This window comes from Salmo salar, chromosome ssa04 (assembly GCF_905237065.1).
Source record: "Salmo salar chromosome ssa04, Ssal_v3.1, whole genome shotgun sequence".
Lineage (NCBI taxonomy): Eukaryota > Metazoa > Chordata > Actinopteri > Salmoniformes > Salmonidae > Salmo > Salmo salar.
The window spans coordinates 69,466,711-69,484,153 of NC_059445.1; the positions used below are offsets into that span (position 1 = coordinate 69,466,711).

General features: G+C 42.8%; 1 protein-coding gene across 2 annotated transcripts in view; it reads right to left on the reverse strand.

The window, feature by feature from the left end:
• Nucleotides 1–17,443, reverse strand: part of LOC106603746 (double C2-like domain-containing protein beta) — a 189,396-nt gene that overhangs the window by 89,815 nt on the left and 82,138 nt on the right. The window lies entirely within an intron of this gene.

Below are 17,443 nucleotides of genomic sequence, written 5' to 3' on the forward strand. Positions count from 1 at the left end.
GATATGAGTTTGGAAACATTATTAAAATAATAACAAAGACGGAATTTGAAAAGTGTGTTACAATGAAATGAAATGTACGTTTGTATTTCATGGTGAGTTGCTAGAAAGTTTACAGTTTTGAAACATTGTTACCTTGAAACTCATTGTTAGGGATTAAGTTGGCCTTGTTAAGGTTCTTTTCATTAACATTTCCAAATCCTGTTTTACAATAAAAGTTTGAGATAGAATGTGCCACTCATAATTCGGTCAGTGAGTCACATACTACTACATAACTGTTGCACCAAAGGCTAAACAAATAATGAGAATGAGTATCGTTACATAAAAAACTACCAAATTAATATGGTGCCTGGAGGTTCAATTAAACATCCATTTAGCCAAGTTTAACACTTCGGTAATGAGCTGCTCCAAATCCAATGCTGTCCCAAAGTGCAGGAGTTGGGGCAGGGGATAAACAGTTCCCCTATAGAGCTCTAACAGTCAAAATGCATGGGTATAGGGCAGAGTAAATAAGGACATTGACTGCCTTACAACCAGTTCTTTCCTCATGCTATACAACTCATTAAACCCAGAATCAATTGGTAACATTACATCTCATCCGTGTTTAAACAATATGGGCAGATTTGTAGATTGCTCAGTTGATTTTGAAATAGAACATAAACTAGTTTTAGCAAAGGTCAATTCCAAAACATAATTTCTGCTCAACGTATGCAGTTTGGTTTTTTGTTTAGGTGAAAACTCAAATGTTGTACTGACCCTTTTACCAGACTTGGTTTTGTTAAGGTTGCCTTAGAGTCATTTTCCCAGCATCAAAAGTCTAGTGGTGTATAGGGCTGACATCATTGAGCAGGGGACCTCTCTTAGCAAGTGACCGAGCTGCTATCACTAACTAATGAGAGTGACTCTTTCAGAGCTGTCACCGTCAAAGTACCCAAAGGTCACAGACAGGTGACTTTAATTGAGTTAGGCGGGGGTGTGTGTGTGTGTGTGTGTGTGTGTTTGACACGTTGAGTCAAATTGGGGTCGTGTGTACTGCAGTAGGTGGACAAGCATGCAATCTCTGTGATTCATTCTAACGGAGTCTGGGAGACATTTAGTACAACAGGGGTGTAATCATTAGTCCAAACAGTTGCAAAGTGGAATGTTTGGCAAATAATTCATGTAGGTCCCTCCCCATTTTGTTCCATTTGCTTTCATTTAAGAAACGTTTTGCAATAGAATATGCCCCAGATTCATTCTGGGGGGGGGGATCATCTCATGTGGGTCATGGGAGAATATTTTGTTATCTGAAGTCACAGCCATAATACTGCAGATTGAAGCATGAACATTCCTGTCGGCATTCCACTGAATCAGCAGTCAAAGCCACCTATCTAAGATCATGTTAGAGTTGTAATGTGACATGGGAACTCTCCTTTGCCATTGCCTCCATCATGGCTTCTAAGAGAGAGAATACCCAAAGTCTATAAATTAAATCCTTTTAGATAGCTCTGTTCTCACAGGATGAGGAGTAAGAGTTCACATACTGGTAAGAGGGTTGTCCAGTATGTTATGCGTAACAACTCACCATAAACATACTGCACACTAGCTTCACTAGAAGCATGCGGAAGGCTAGTGTGTGTGTGTGTGTGTGTGTGTGTGTGTGTGTGTGTGTGTGTGTGTGTGTGTGTGTGTGTGTGTGTGTTAGCAATATTGTATCATCAATGCTCAATCCATCTTGGTTGAATCATTTTACAGATAAGGGATAACGTCGTTAATAAGTCTTATGTGCCTCTTAGACTAACAGGTTTCTTAATGTTCATTATGGCTAGGACTGAAGTATGTGTCTCCAGATCCATTGAAACAGCATATGATGTCAATATTGCCTGCAACATGTTAGTGGTGGCTCTCCCTCAAGCTATAATTAATTCAATGCACATCAAAACAAAGCTCACATCTACCACAGCGATCAGAATATACAAGGTCAGAGAGTTTGTGACCTTGGTCACCTGTGTGTCTCTGGCAATGCTCTTTATGGTGAGGACAACTAAAGACGTCAAAGAGTGGAGACCATCATTGCTGTCAATGCTGATAGTGACAGTCCAGATAAAATTTGTTAAAATGTCGTCGCACAACCTATCTTTGATACGATTAAGCATTTTTGGCTCTGTATTTCTGCTACAACAAACAGACACACGCAACAGCCGCGAGATCACATGACAGGTGGCGCGTCAACGTTGCATTAGAAGATAGACAGCAGCCTCTCTACGCTCTGTCAGGCTGGAGACGAAGCCTCCTCCTTCATAGTGACTGGCTCTCTAAGCTTCACAATGACTCGCTAATGAACTTGGGGGAGATAAAAACAAACAAGTTATCTCCCAGTTCCAGGAGTCATGGATTATTCCGGGTAAACCACATGGCTTGAATGGGAATCTACAGCTTTGTTTTAATTACGGATGTGCGTGGTCCAAGGACAGTTACCGAGATGGATGGGTAATTATCAGAATCCTGTCACACTGGAGAGCTGGGTACGTTCGTCAAAGGGTGGAGCTGGACCCTTCACATGTGATCGTGTTACTATGGAGTCTCAATTCTCTTAAGTGGGCTCCAGTCTGTGTGGCCCCTTCCCCCTCTGTGCATATCTGAAAGCTCAGAAACTTCTGGGAGATTTGTTTTTACCGCTCCAATTATTTAAGTGAAGCAATTTAGTTTGGCTTATTGAGATGCAGGAAAAGATCATCTCATCTGATACACACTGGGAGAGACAGAGAAAGAGACCACTCCTCTCCACATGTGTCCCTCAGTCTGGCAATGGATACAGTTCAGGAGTCAACCAGTCTGCAAATAGCTGCCATCAATCAATGCAGGCTGGCCTGCCGGGGCACCCACTCTCCTACCCACTGCCATGCCCAGTCTGTCCCCTCAGCTGCCAGCTACCCTCTGTGCTATCCAGCCACCCTGACAGATACAGAGCTACAGGATGGAGGGCCAAGCCCTGTCAGAGGCGCTTCTTTGTCTCACTGTTACTTCAACACTCTTCAAGTAACAATCATAGGCAATAACACCACAGGACTCTGGAGCTGGCTCAGGTCTCCCTTTAAGAGCACACTTCTGTTAGCTGGAGTGGCTTTTGTTGACACTGAAGAGGAGGCTCTAATGTGGAAGGCATACGTACCAAGCAGAGAAAATTAACAACGCAACCATATCATTATCAAAGTGAACTGCAATTCACTTTAACTCATTATTGCATTTTGGGAAATCAAAACAAATCAAATGCCTGACGTACAATCTGACTTCTGGGTGCAATTTGGAAAAGAAATGTCTAAGTCAATACCCATGCAGTATCTTAGAATGAGTAAGAAGGAACAAATATGTGCAACAATGCACGTTTTATAGTCCAGCAACATATAACACGATAACTACGAAAATCAGTATTGCCGCATTGAACACCGACTCTTGCCAGAGAAAGCGTGTGTGATTTTTCATCATCACACAATAGTAAACTTATTTGCTCTAGGAATGGCTCAGCATTAATTGGGGGGGGGGCACGTGATGAATAGTGGAGAACCCTGAGGGGGGATAGTGAGTTTCACACATAAAGGTAGGCCTATGTGACCTGCGTCCCCTGTAGAGCACTAATAGCCAGCGCAGCTCTGAGGAATGGGAACAATTACTTTCTATTGTTTACCAACCAGCAACATATGAAAGCTTTTATTCTAGCCTCTGTTTGATTTGAATTGACTTTTAGCCCAAGGGCCAGTCTTCCAAGAGTCCTTAAGAAATGTAAAAACAAATATTGTGAATTAATCTCTAAAAGCTTTTGCCCAGCTCTAATTTGGGTTTTGGTGGTCTGTAGGTGGCCTTGGTTCTGCTCTGTGTGTTACGACAGTATTTGTCTTTGACCATATCCAGTTTATCATATATAGCGGTTGGTTTTTCAGAGAGTGGTGAATTTTATGAAAAATAATGAGTATATTATTTTCTATAATTTTCTTGACAGTCGGCCATTTGAGTGCATTATATGATTATATGGAAGACCTCTTGTAACCACATTGCAGAACCATTTGGAATGCCTCATTTGGAATGCCTTATCTGCATTCTCTTTAGGTCACCAACACTTGCATTACTCCAGACGACAGAGCAGTAGTTAATTTGACTATGGATGAGAGCTTGTGAGATTTGTTTAAGAATTTGCTCTGGCATATATTTCACAATCCCTCTGAGCATACAGGAGGTGCCGATGATTTTGTTGCAGAGCTGTGAAATGTGTGATGACCAAGAGATACTGTTGTCTAGCAGCACACTTAGCCTAGTCTCTGAAACCTCCTCTATGGGAGTCCTGTCATCTGTCAGCTGTGAGGAGTGTAGTTTCTTCCTTCTCTTCATACATATTAGTATTGTCTTGGTTTTATTAGTACTAATTTGTTTTGGGTTATCCAAGTTGAAATACTAATCATGTCAGCTTCAAGAGCCTTTTTTAGCTGCCCTACAACATTGCCTGTTACATAGACAGTGGTATTGTCAGCAAACATGCCATAGAATTGGAGAGCACCAGAGGGAGATAATTTGAATACAGCAAGCATATAAGAGGTCCTATGCCTTGTGGGACACCACAGTATACAGAATGAGGTTCAGAATAGGCACCATTTGTGAATGTAAACTTTCTGTTGACAAGATAGAACTCTAAGCATCTTAATGAGGTGTAATCAAATCCATAGTGACACAATTTAAATCAACAAGGTCAAAAGCAGCACTGAAATCAAGAAGCAGCACACCCAGAAGTTTACCTTGGTCTTGTGACCAGAGCCAATGATCTGTTAAATCAACCAGAGCTGCTGCAGTCAAGTGATCCTTACGGTATGCATGCTGGTAGACTGTGATCATTTTATTTTGTTCTATATACAGTCGTAGCCAAAAGTTTTGAGAATGACACAAATGTTAATTTTCACAAAGTCTGCTGCCTGAGTTTGTATGATGGCAATTTGCATATACTCTAGAATGTTATGAAGAGAGATCAGATAAATTGCAATTAATTGCAAAGTCCCTCTTTGCCATTCAAATGAACTGAAACCCCCAAAAACTGCATTTCAGCCCTGCCACAAAAGGACCAGCTGACATCATGTCAGTGATTCTCTTGTTAACACAGGTGTTACAGATACAGGTATCCTGTGTGTATTTGTTTTCTCTCCTTCTGCCCTAGTCAAAGGTGGCAGCCAATCAGTCGCCAATCTGAAGACACACCTGCTGTCACGTCCTGACCATAGTAAGAGGTTATTTTCTATGGTAGAGTAGGTCAGGGCGTGACAGGGGGTGTTTTGTGTTTTTCTATGTTTTGTATTTCTATGTTTAAGTTCTAGTTTTTCTATTTCTATGTTGTTGTTTTTTGGGTTGATCTCCAATTGGAGGCAGCTGGTCCTCGTTGTCTCTAATTGGAGATCATATTTAAGTAGGTGTTTTCTTCCTGGGTTTTGTGGGTTATTATATTTTGAGTAGTGTTTGTTTCTCTCTGCGTCACGGTTTGTTGTTTTGTCCATTCAGTTATTTATGCATTGCAAAGTTTCACGGATTTAATAAAATGTGGAACTACAACCATGCTGCACTTTGGTCTGCTCCTTTCGACAGCCGTGACAGAATAACCCACCACAAAAAGACCAAGCAGCGTGGTAAGGAATGGACCTGTGAAGAGATTCTGGATGGTAAAGGACCCGGGAGGCAGGCTGGGGAGTATTGCCGCCTGAGGGAGTAGATTGAGGCAGCTAAAGCAGAGCGGCGTTATTATGAGGCGCTGTACCAACAACGAGGCAAGTGCGAGAGACAGCCACCCAAAACTTTTTTTGGGGGGGGGCACACAGGGAGATTGGCAGAGTCAGGTTGGAGACCTGAGCCAACTCCCCGTGCTTACTGTGGGGGGCGAGTGATCGAGCAAGCACCATGTTATGGTGAGATACGCACTGTGTCGCCAGTGCGCAGGTACAGCCCGGTGCGCTCGATGCAAGCTCCTCACAGGTGCCGTGCTAGAGTTGGCATTCAGCCAGGAATGAGTATGCCTGCTCAGCATTCCTGGTCTCCGGTGCGTCTTCTCGGCCCAGGTAATCCTGCGCCAGCTCTACGCACAGTACCCCCAGTTCGCCAACATAAACCTGTGCGACCTGTCACAACGCTTCGCGCTTGTCGGGCTACGGTGGTTATCCAGCCAGGACGGGTTGTGCCAGCCATAAGCTCCAGACCTCCAGTGCGCCTCCACGACCCAGTATACCCTGTGCCTGCTCTGCGCACCCGGCCTCCAGCGACGTTCCCTAGTCCAGAACTCTCAGCGACATTCTCTAGTACGGTGAGACCTATTCCAGCTCCATGAAAGAAGCCTCCAGTGATGATCCATGGCGCGGAACCTGTAGTGATGATCCATGGCACGGAGCCTGCAGCGACGGTCCCCAGTCCAGAGCCTCCTTAGATGGTCTCTAGTCCAGAGCCTCCAGCGACGCTCCCCAGTCCGGAACCTCCTGAGACGGCCTGCAGCCCGGAAACTCCAGCGACTTTCCTTGGGTCCAGCTCAGCCCCCCCCATTACCATGTGTTTGAAAAATAAACCTAAAGTGTTTGATGGTAGGTTTAGGTTGTCTTTTTTGTTGTTCTCACTGTTCCTTTTCACTGTTATGATTTGCATGAGATATGTTATGGGTCTCGTTTCCATCCCCCTTAGACTGTAGGGCAAAAGGGGTTCGTAACAACAGGTGTGAGTATTGATGAGGACAAGGCTGGAGATCCCTCTGTCATGCTGATTGAGTTCGAATAACAGACTGGAAGCTTCAAAAGGAGGGTGGTGCTTGGATTCATTCTTCTTCCTCTGTCAAACATGGTTACCTGCAAGGAAACACGTGTCGTCATCATTGCTTTGCACAAAAAGGGCTTCACAGGTAAGGATATTGCTGCCAGTAAGATTGCACCTAATTCAACCATTTATCGGATCATCAAGAACTTCAAGGAGAGCGGTTCAATTGTTGTGAAGAAGACTTCAGGGCATCCAAGAAAGTCCAGCAATCGCCAGGACCATCTCCTAAAGTTGATTCAGCTGCGGGATCGGGGCACCACCAGTACAGAGCTTGGTAAGGAATGGCAGCAGGCAGGTGTGAGTGCATCTGCACGCACAGTGAGGCGAAGACTTTTGGAGGATGGCCTGGTGTCAAGAAGGGCAGCAAAAAGCCACTTATCTCCAGGAAAAACATCAGGGACAGACTGATATTCTGCAAAAGGTACAGGGGTTGGACTGCTGAGGACTGGGGTAAAAGTCATTTTCTCTGACGAATCCCCTTTCCGATTGATTGGGGCATCTGGAAAAAAAGCTTATAAGGAGAAGACAAGGTGAGTGCTACCATCAGTCCTGTGTCATGCCAACAGTAAAGCATCCTGAGACCATTCATGTGTGGGGTTGCTTCTCAACCAAGGGAGTGGGCTCACTCACAATTATGCCTAAGAACACAGCCATGAATAAAGAAGGGTTCCAACACATCCTCCGAGAGTAACTTCTCCCAACCATCCAGGAACAGTTTGGTGACGAACAATGCCTTTTTCAGCATGCTGGAGCACCTTGCCATAAGGCAAAAGTGATAACTAAGTGGCTTGGGGAACAAAATATCGATATTTTGGGTCCATGGCGAGGAAACTCCCCAGACCTTAATCCCATTGAGAATTTGTGGTCAATCCTCAAGAGGCGGGTGGACAAACAAAAACCCACAAATTCTGACAAACTCCAAGCATTGATTATGCAAGAATGGGCTACCGTCAGTCAGGATGTGGCCCAGAAGTTAATTAACAGCATGCATGCCCGGGCTTGCAGAGGTCTTGAAAAAGAAGGGTCCACACTGCAAATATTGACTCTTTGCATCAACTTCATGTAATTGTCAATAAAAGCCTTTGACACTTATGAAATGCTTGTAATTATACTTCAGTATTCCATAGTAACATCTGACAAAAATATCTAAAAGACACTGAAGCAGCAAACTTGGTGAAAATTAATATTTGTGTCATTCTCAAAACTTTTGGCCACGACTGTACACCCATATACAGTTACTGACAATTGCTTCCAAAATATTACTAAATGATGACAGTAGGCTAGTCTACGGTCTGATAAAAAGGTTGTGTTTTGCCTTTTGGAATTGTACACAATTTTTGCATGCTTCCATTCATTGGGAAACTTTAATTCCTTAAAAAAATATGCCTAATTGCAGCTGCAATATATGGTGCTGCTAGTCAAAGAAGTTTGTCAATGAGATCAAGCCCAGGTGACTTGTCCTCAGGTAAGTACATTAATGCTTTGCGCACTTCATCAGTTGATACCTGTGGTAAAGTGAAACTGCAGGCTTTTGATGATTTTGTCAGTAGAATAAACAATGTCCCTTTCATTGACAGGATGGCTCATATTCTGCCTGAGACTGTTCACCTTATTTTCAAAATAATCTGCAAAATGATTAGCAATATCAAGAGGTTTTGTTTTTATTTCCTCATTTACTTCCACAGTATATTGATAGTATGTGCTGGATGTGCCCAGGAGGCCTTTTACACTATTCCAGACTGATGTGGGATTGTTTTTGCAGTCAGTGAACGCTTTTTTTGTACAAAATAATAATACATTCTGATGATTCAGTTACACAGCATAGTTCCGCGGGTTTCCTGTACAACGTTATATCAGATTCAAATTGTGAGTTATTAGCATGAATCTTTGCCTCATATCGCTGTGTAAAAACCCCACATAGCTCATTGTCCATCCATGGGGATGGGCTGACCTTCACAGTTTCTATTATTATTTGGGCATAGCGATCAACCGTCCTTGTAAAATGTTGTGAAACATACTACTGCATGATTTATGTTGTCTTCAAGGTAGACCAATTCCCAGGGCAAATCATTTAAGTCATCAAGAAAATGTTTACAGTTCCAGTGCCTTGGAAAGTATTCAGACCCCTTGACTCTTTCCACATTTTGTTACATTACAGCCTTATTCTAAAATGGATTAACAAAAAAAAATCCTTAGCAATCTACACACACACACACACACACACACACACACACACACACACACACACAATACCCCATAATGACAAAATGAAAACTGGTTTCTAGAAATGTTTGCAAATTGACATAAGTATTCAGACCCTTTGCTATAAGACTCGGAATTGAGCTCAGGTGCATCCTGTTTCCATTGATCATCCTTGAGATGTTTCTACAACTTGATTGGAGTCCACCTGTGGTAAATTCAATTGATTGGACATGATTTGGAAAGGCACACACCTGTCTATATAAGGTCCCACAGTTGACAGTGCATGTCAGAGCAAAAACCAAGCCATTAGGTTGAAGGGCTCTGAGACAGGATTGTGTCCAGGTACATATCTGGGGAAGGGTACCAAAACATTTCCGCAGCATTTCCTTCCCTAAGAAGAAAGTGGCCTCAATCATTCTTAAATGGAAGAAGTTTAGAACCACAAATACTCTTCTGAAAGCTGGCCACCCAGCCAAACTGAGCAATTGGGGGAGAGGGGCCTTGGTCAGGGAGGTGACCAAGAACCCAATGGTCACTCTGACAGAGCTCCAGAGTACCTCTGTGGAGATGGGAAAACCTTCCAGAAGGACAACCATCTCTGTAGCACTCCACCAGTACTCCTCAATAAAAAGGCACATGACAGCCCGCTTGGAGTTTGCCAAAAGGCACCTAATGACTCTCAGACCATGAGAAACAACATTCTGTGGTCTGATGAAACCAAGATTGAACTCTTTGGCCTGAATGCCAAGCGTCAAGTCTGGAGAAAACCTGGCACCATCCCTAAAGTGAAGCACGGTGCTGGCAGCATCATGCTGTGGGGATGTTTTTCATCAGCAGGGACTGGGAGACTAATCAGGATCGAGGCAAAGCTGAATAGCGCAAAGTACTGCAGAGAGAGATCCTTGATGAAAACCTGCTCCAGAGCACTCAGGACCTCAGACTGGGGCGAAGGTTCACCTGCCAACAGGACAACGACTCTAAGCACACAGCCAAGACAACAAAGGAGTGGCTTCAAGCCAAGTCTCTGAATGTCCTTGAGTGGCCCAGCCAGAGCCCGGACTTGAACCCGATCGAACATCTCTGGAGAGACCTGAAAATAGCTGTTCAACAACACTCCCCATCCAATCTAATAGAGGTTGAGAGGATCTGCAGAGAAGAATGGGAAAACTCCCCAAATACAGGTGTGTCAAGCTTGTACCGTCATATCCAAGGGGCTGTAATCACTGCCAAAGGTGGTTCAACAAAGTATTGAGTAAAGGGTTTGAATACTTAACCCTACTTATGTATATTATATTTTTAAATTAGCAAAAATGTATAACCTGTTTTTGCTTTGTTATTATGGGGTATTGTGTGTAGATTGATAAGGGGAAAAAAACTATTGAATCAATTTTAGAATAAGGCTGTAACCTAACAACATGTGGAAAAAGTCAAGGGGTCTGTATACATTCCAAAGGCACTTTGCAATTCTTATAGCTCCTTTTACCACAATTTTGAGGCGGCTTTTTTGGGACCATTGCTTTATTAGTTATTGCAATACTACTATGATCGGTCCAGCCCAAAGGTACAGATTTAGCCTTTGTACTTTTTTCTGTATTACTGAAAAATATAAAATCAATACATGTTTCTGTTTGGTTGCAAAACCTGTTTTTGGATGATCTTCTAGTGGCATTAACCATTTGCATTAGATTTACACTGTCAGTGAATCTGGCAATCCTGGATTTGCTGCCATCATTCTTGACCTTCCAATTAATATCAAAATCTCAGAGAATGTATAACTCTTTATTTTCATCAGAGGCATGGTCACATACTGTATATCATCCAGGTAAGATACATTTGAACATGGTTGCCTGTACACACACCCCACCAAAATTGGTGGTTGAAATGTTAAATAAACCTGTAGCCATAGCATTTCTCTTCATCTCTCAGTTTAAACGGTAAGTGAATCTGTATATATATATTGCAACACCACCACCTTGTCTGTTCCTGTCCTTTCTTTGATAATTGCAAATCAACAGAATGCGAAATTCTTTTAGATGCAGTCATTGTGTTTTTAGTGGAATGCAGGATTCAAAAGTCATGGCAAAGAGGGAATGAACTAAAACAGCCAGGGGATAATTTGTGTCTTGGAACAGCTAGCCATTTATGTACAGTTTGTCCTCAACCGGTGCTACTCGGTTGCTCTAGCCCCTGTGTTCATTCATGACAGAATATACAATGAGGGAAAAAAGTATTTGATCCCCTGCTGATTTTGTATGTTTGCCCACTGACAAAGAAATGATCAGTCTATAATTTTAATGGTAGGTTTATTTCAACAGTGAGAGACAGAATAACCAAAAAATCCAGAAAAACGCATGTCAAAAATGTTATAAATTTATTTGCATTTTAATGAGGGAAATAAGTATTTGACCCTCTCTCAATCAGAAAGATTTCTGGCTCCCAGGTGTCTTTTATACAGGTAACGAGCTGAGATTAGGAGCACACTCTTAACCTCTTACATCTAGATGTTCCGCTAGCGGAACACCTGCTCCAATATCCAATGATGGGCGTGGCGCGAAATACAAATTCCTCTAAAATCCGAAAACTTCCATTTTTCAAACATATGACTATTTTACAGCATTTTAAAGACAAGACTCTCCTTTATCTAACCACACTGTCCGATTTCAAAAAGGCTTTACAGCGAAAGAAAAACATTAGATTATGTCAGCAGAGTACCCAGCCAGAAATAATCAGACTACCCATTTTTCAAGCTAGCATATAATGTCACAAAAAACAAAACCACAGCTAAATGCAGCACTAACCTTTGATGATCTTCATCAGATGACAACCCTAGGACATTATGTTATACAATGCATGCATGTTTTGTTCAATCAAGTTCATATTTATATCAAAAAACTGCTTTTTTACATTAGCATGTGACGTTCAGAACTAGCATACCCCCCGCAAACCTCCGGTGAATTTACTAAATTACTCACGATAAACGTTCACAAAAAACATAACAATTATTTTAAGAATTATAGATACAGAACTCCTCTATGCACTCGATATGTCCGATTTTAAAATAGCTTTTCGGTGAAAGCACATTTTACAATATTCTCAGTAGATAGCCCGGCATCACAGGGCTAGCTATTTAGACACCCACCAAGTTTAGCACTCACCAAAATCAGATTTACTATTAGAAAAGTTTGATTACCTTTGATGTTCTTCGTCAGAATGCACTCCCAGGACTTTTATTCAATAATAAATGTTGGTTTGGTCCAAAATAATCCATAGTTATGTCCAACAGCGGCGTTTTGTTCGTGCGTTCTAGACACTATCGCATTTCGTGACAAAAGATTCCTAAATATTTAATTACCGTACTTCGAAGCATGTCAACCGCTGTTTAAAATCAATTTTTATGCCATTTTTCTCGTAAAAAAGCGATAATATTCCGACCGGGAATCTGCAATTAGGTAAACAGACGAAAGAAAATACAGCATGGGGTCGACTCGGGCACGCGCCCAATTCCTTTGTCCGCTGATAGACCACTTAGCAAAAGCGCTCGTGTGTTTCAGCCTGGGCTTTGAATTACGTCATTCAGCTTTTTCCCGGGCTCTGAGAGCCCATTGGAGCCGTAGGAAGTGTCACGTAACAGCAGAGATCCTTTGTAATGGATAGAGATGACAAAGAAGGCCAAGAAATGGTCAGACAGGGTACTTCCTGTACAGAATCTTCTCAGGTTTTGGCCTGCCAAATGAGTTCTGTTATACTCACAGACACCATTCAAACAGTTTTAGAAACTTTGGAGTGTTTTCTATCCAAAGCTAATAATGATATGCATATTCTAGTTTCTGGGCAGGAGTAATAATCAGATTAAATCGGGTACGTTTTTTATCCGGCCGTGAAAATACTGCCCCCTATCCATAACAGGTTAAAGGGAGTGCTCCTAATCTCAGCTTGTTACTTGTATAAAAGACACCTGTCCACAGAAGCAATCAATCACTCAGATTCCAAACTCTCCACCATGGCCAAGACCAAAGAGCTCTCCAAGGATGTCAGGGACAAGATTGTAGACCTACACAAGGCTGGAATGGGCTACAAGACCATCGCCAAGCAGCTTGGTGAGAAGGTGACAACAGTTGGTGCGATTATTCGCAAATGGAAGAAACACAAAAGAACTGTCAATCTCCCTCTGCCTGGGGCTCCATGCAAGATCTCACCTCGTGGAGTTGCAATGATCATGAGAATGGTGAGGAATCAGTCCAGAACTACACGGGAGGATCTTGTCAATGATCTCAAGGCAGCTGGGACCATAGTCACTAAGAAAAGAATTGGTAACACACTACGCTGTGAAGGACTGAAATCCTGCAGCACCCGCAAGGTCCCCCTGCTCAAGAAAGCACATATACATGCCCGTCTGAAGTTTGCCAATGAACATCTGAATGATTCAGAGGACAACTGGGTGAAAGTGTTGTGGTTAGAGGAGACCAAAATGGAGCTCTTTGGCATCAACTCAACTCGCCGTGTTTGGAGGAGGAGGAATGCTGCCTATGACCCCAAGAACACCATCCCCATCGTCAAACATGGAGGTGGAAACATTATGCTTTGGGGGTGTTTTTCTGCTAAGGGGACAGGACAACTTCACCGCATCAAAGGGACGATGGACGGGGCCATGTACCGTCAAATCTTGGGTGAGAACCTCCTTCCCTCAGCCAGGGCATTAAAAATGGGTCGTGGATGGGTATTCCAGCAGGACAATGACCCAAAACACACGGCCAAGGCAACAAAGGAGTGGCTCAGTCCTGGAGTGGCCTAGACAGTTTCCAGACCTTAATCCCATAGAAAATCTGTGGAGGGAGCTGAAGGTTCGAGTTGCCAAACGTCAGCCTCAAAACCTTAATAGCTTGGAGAAGATCTGCAAAGAGGTGTGGGACAAAATCCCTCCTGAGATGTGTGCAAACCTGGTGGCCAACTACAAGAAACGTCTGACCTCTTATTGCCAACAAGGGTTTTGCCACCAAGTACTAAGTCATGTTTTGCAGAGGGGTCAAATACTTATTTCCCTCATTAAAATGCAAATCATTTTATAACATTTTTGACATGCGTTTTTCTGAATTTTTTTGTTATTCTGTCTCACTGTTCAAATAAACCTACCATTAAAATTATAGACTGATAATTTATTTGTCAGTGGGCAAATGTACAAAATCAGCAGGGGATCAAATACTTTTTCCCCTCACTGTAGTACTTGCTTATATCATGGGGAAAGTGGTCATTCATCCCATAGTTAGTTCCTTTTCATTCTCTGTTCCTGCTTTTGACCATTTCATTCTGTTTTGAAATGTTCAAAGCGCACAATAATTGTGCGAGGTCTGCCTCTGAAAGATTTCCCCATTCTATGCACCCTAGAGAAGGTGATTTTCTCCACCCCATCGGGGGGCAGTTTCATCTTTTTAGTCATAAATTCCTTCACACTATACTCTGGTTTGATATTATCGGTCTCAGAAATTCCAGAAAATAATAGATTGTCTCTCATTCCCCGAGATTGTACACCAAGCAGTGACTCCTTCAGCTTTCTGATCTCCCGATAAATTGTCTCAACTGCATTCTGAATGTTATATATGGTACCTTTAAAATATTCATTCTTCTTCTTCAGTTTGTCTATTTCCTTTTGGCTGAACTCCATACAGGCTGTCAGTTCTGAGATGCTCTGTTGGATTGTCTCTAGCATCTCCAATTTCACAATTTCTTTTGTCGAAAGACTCCAGCACATCCCTGGCACTGTCCATGGCCTCCATGTTGAAAGACTCTCTTTAACTGGTGATGTCAAACGATGGGCGTATGACGGAACTAGCGCGGATGCTGCCTTTGTTTCATGTCTGACAGGGCCTGGTAGTGGTGGTCTATAAAGCTTTCTAGCTCCTGGGTTGACTCTGACACTTCCAGGTTTTGATTTAAAACATTCCCTACTACACAGTGTATCCTTGTGGATGGCAACATATGTTCATAGATACATCTATATTACTTAGATTGAGCAAACAAGTGTATTTCGCACAGCAAGAGAGAGACCGTACCACTGCTCACGGTCAGTAGTACTATCGGCCAAGATCCACTAGCTAGCGATGCTTAGCCTATCTACGCTAGCTTCGTCCAGAGTGGCTCGTCATGCTTGATGGTTCAGTCTAAATAAAACAGGTGATGGATCAAACAATGTAATGAAGTGCACTAGATAGAACAGAGGCCTATTCCCTCTCTCCTGAGAATTCTTTGTTTTGCATTATTAAAGAAAAATATAACTTTTTCTGTACTCTGTGTTCTTGGCAGAAATGCATCAATCCTGTAGTTATTTATTGACCATGTATGTCCTGAGTGTCTATTGAGACTTGGCCTTTACTTTCACATATGGATCCATGCCAGGGAAAAACACTGCTTATCTTACCAGTCTTTTCTAGTGTGTTAACTTTTGCACTAAAAATAGTGCATGGAGGATGTCAAAATGTACGTGAAGTAGGTATTTAGTCTGTTACAAGAAAGTCATAGAGGTGAAATTTCCCCACCACCAAAGAAAAAAAGCTGAGTTTTAAAAGGCTCTGCTGCTGCATTTGAGTGTTTTTGCCTTTTTGGCATGCATTCCAGTTATGTTAAGCGATGACAAGCACCCTAATGGGATCGAATACTCTTCAAATCCTCAAAACCTTGCAGAAATCCCAACAGTGAAAAAAAGTGAGGCCATCCACAAGCCCAGACAGAGCCTCTCTAGCACTCTCTCTCCCAGGGAGTCTCTCTCTGATGCTAGCCCAGCCGCTGCTCCAAGGCTTTGAGAGGAAGCCAAAGGAGTCGCCTGGAGCTTCCTGGACTGGGGCTTCGCTAGTCCGCTGCCAGGTACCAGAGCAGAGGAAGCCTGCTGCCTACTATGACACCTGGGGTTTCATGTAGAGCCTTGCACTGACTGTGACAGCTGGAGCAGCTGAAATCCCAGAGGAAGTCACTAACCAAAGGCCTAATCTGCCATCTCAGATTGGCATGTTTGATAGGGAGAAACTGGGGTGAAAGAGGGAGGTACTGCTTGAACTTAAAACCACAGATTTTCGTTTTCCATTGCAAAAAAAAAAATGATACAGTGTGCCCTGCTGAACATGACCCCAGTGTGTTACCCCTGAAACTTAAATTATTTCCTTGGGGAATAGAAGGGATTGGAACAAGAAGGGGTTATTCTCAGATCAGCCAGCTGGTTCTCTTTGAGGAGAAAAGGGTATGTGGAAGAGGGCAAAGTAAGTGTCTGACCTGACTCTCCTTGTCTGGCATTTCCCCCAAGCCAGCCAATGTGGATCTGGCTGGGTATATTGGACCTACTTATCCTGAAAAGACAATTACGAGCAAGTTGGAAAAGGAAAATGGCCACTTCAACTTTAAGTGGAGAGGGAAAAGATAGCAGAGGCTCTGTAACTTTTTCCCCACCTTGTTGATTTGGATGGAGATGCTGTTTGTTTGGGTTGGAAAGCATGCAGTCTTCAGTAAATAATCCTGATTTCAGACATTCCTCTTAAGCCACCTGAGCCACTGCATTCAGACATCCTGTCTGGCCTATTGCAGACCAAGCCATGATACAATAGCATGCAGTAGGTCACAGGAAATCCATTTGAGATCATTAACTAGTAAATGTCACAAAGAATTTGGGTGAGCAACAGAGGGGAAGAGATATCTGAAATGTATACAGATGTTTCCTGCTTTGTCCTAGAGCCCAGTGAATGAGCTACTGAAACCTAAAAGTAATCTTCAAGAGGAAGTGGCAATTATTTAAACAAAACACAGTGAGGGAAAATGCTTTGAGTCTCAGACATGAAGAGATTTCCCTTCTTGGGGGGATTTGAGTGTTTGTGGATTTTAATGTGTGCGTGTGCATGCACATGTGTTTTTGTGTGGGTTTGAGTGTGTGCATAAGCAAGTGCATGCATGTGTGTGTTTTCCTGTGTGTGTGTGTGTGTGTGTGTGTGTTTGTGAGTGCGTGAGCCTGTGCATGCACATGTGTTTTTGTGTGTGTGTGTTGACCTGTGTGTGTACTATAGAGCTGCTGTAAGGACAGACTAAAGGCTTCGTCTGGATCCAGAGTAAAGTGGACAGCAACAGATGCTACCAGCAGCTTGTTGTCAGGGGAAATACCCTTCACATGACCACAGAGTGGCAAGAAGCAGAGAACACATACACACCGACAGAGCCAAAACAAGCTGCCAGTGATCCCCCTGCGAGCCTCTGGTACATGTTTAGCTATGAGCCTGGAGTGTTGTCTGTGTGTGTTTGAGATAGAGAAAGGCTATCAACCACCTTGATCAAAATATAACCATGTAGCATCATGGATGTCCGTGGAGCCTACTTTATGTTACCGTTCTAGATATCTGAAATAGGAAAAGAGAGAGCTGCTGAGCTCTAAAAGTCCTCCTCATCTTTTATCTGAAATAGGGGGGGAAAT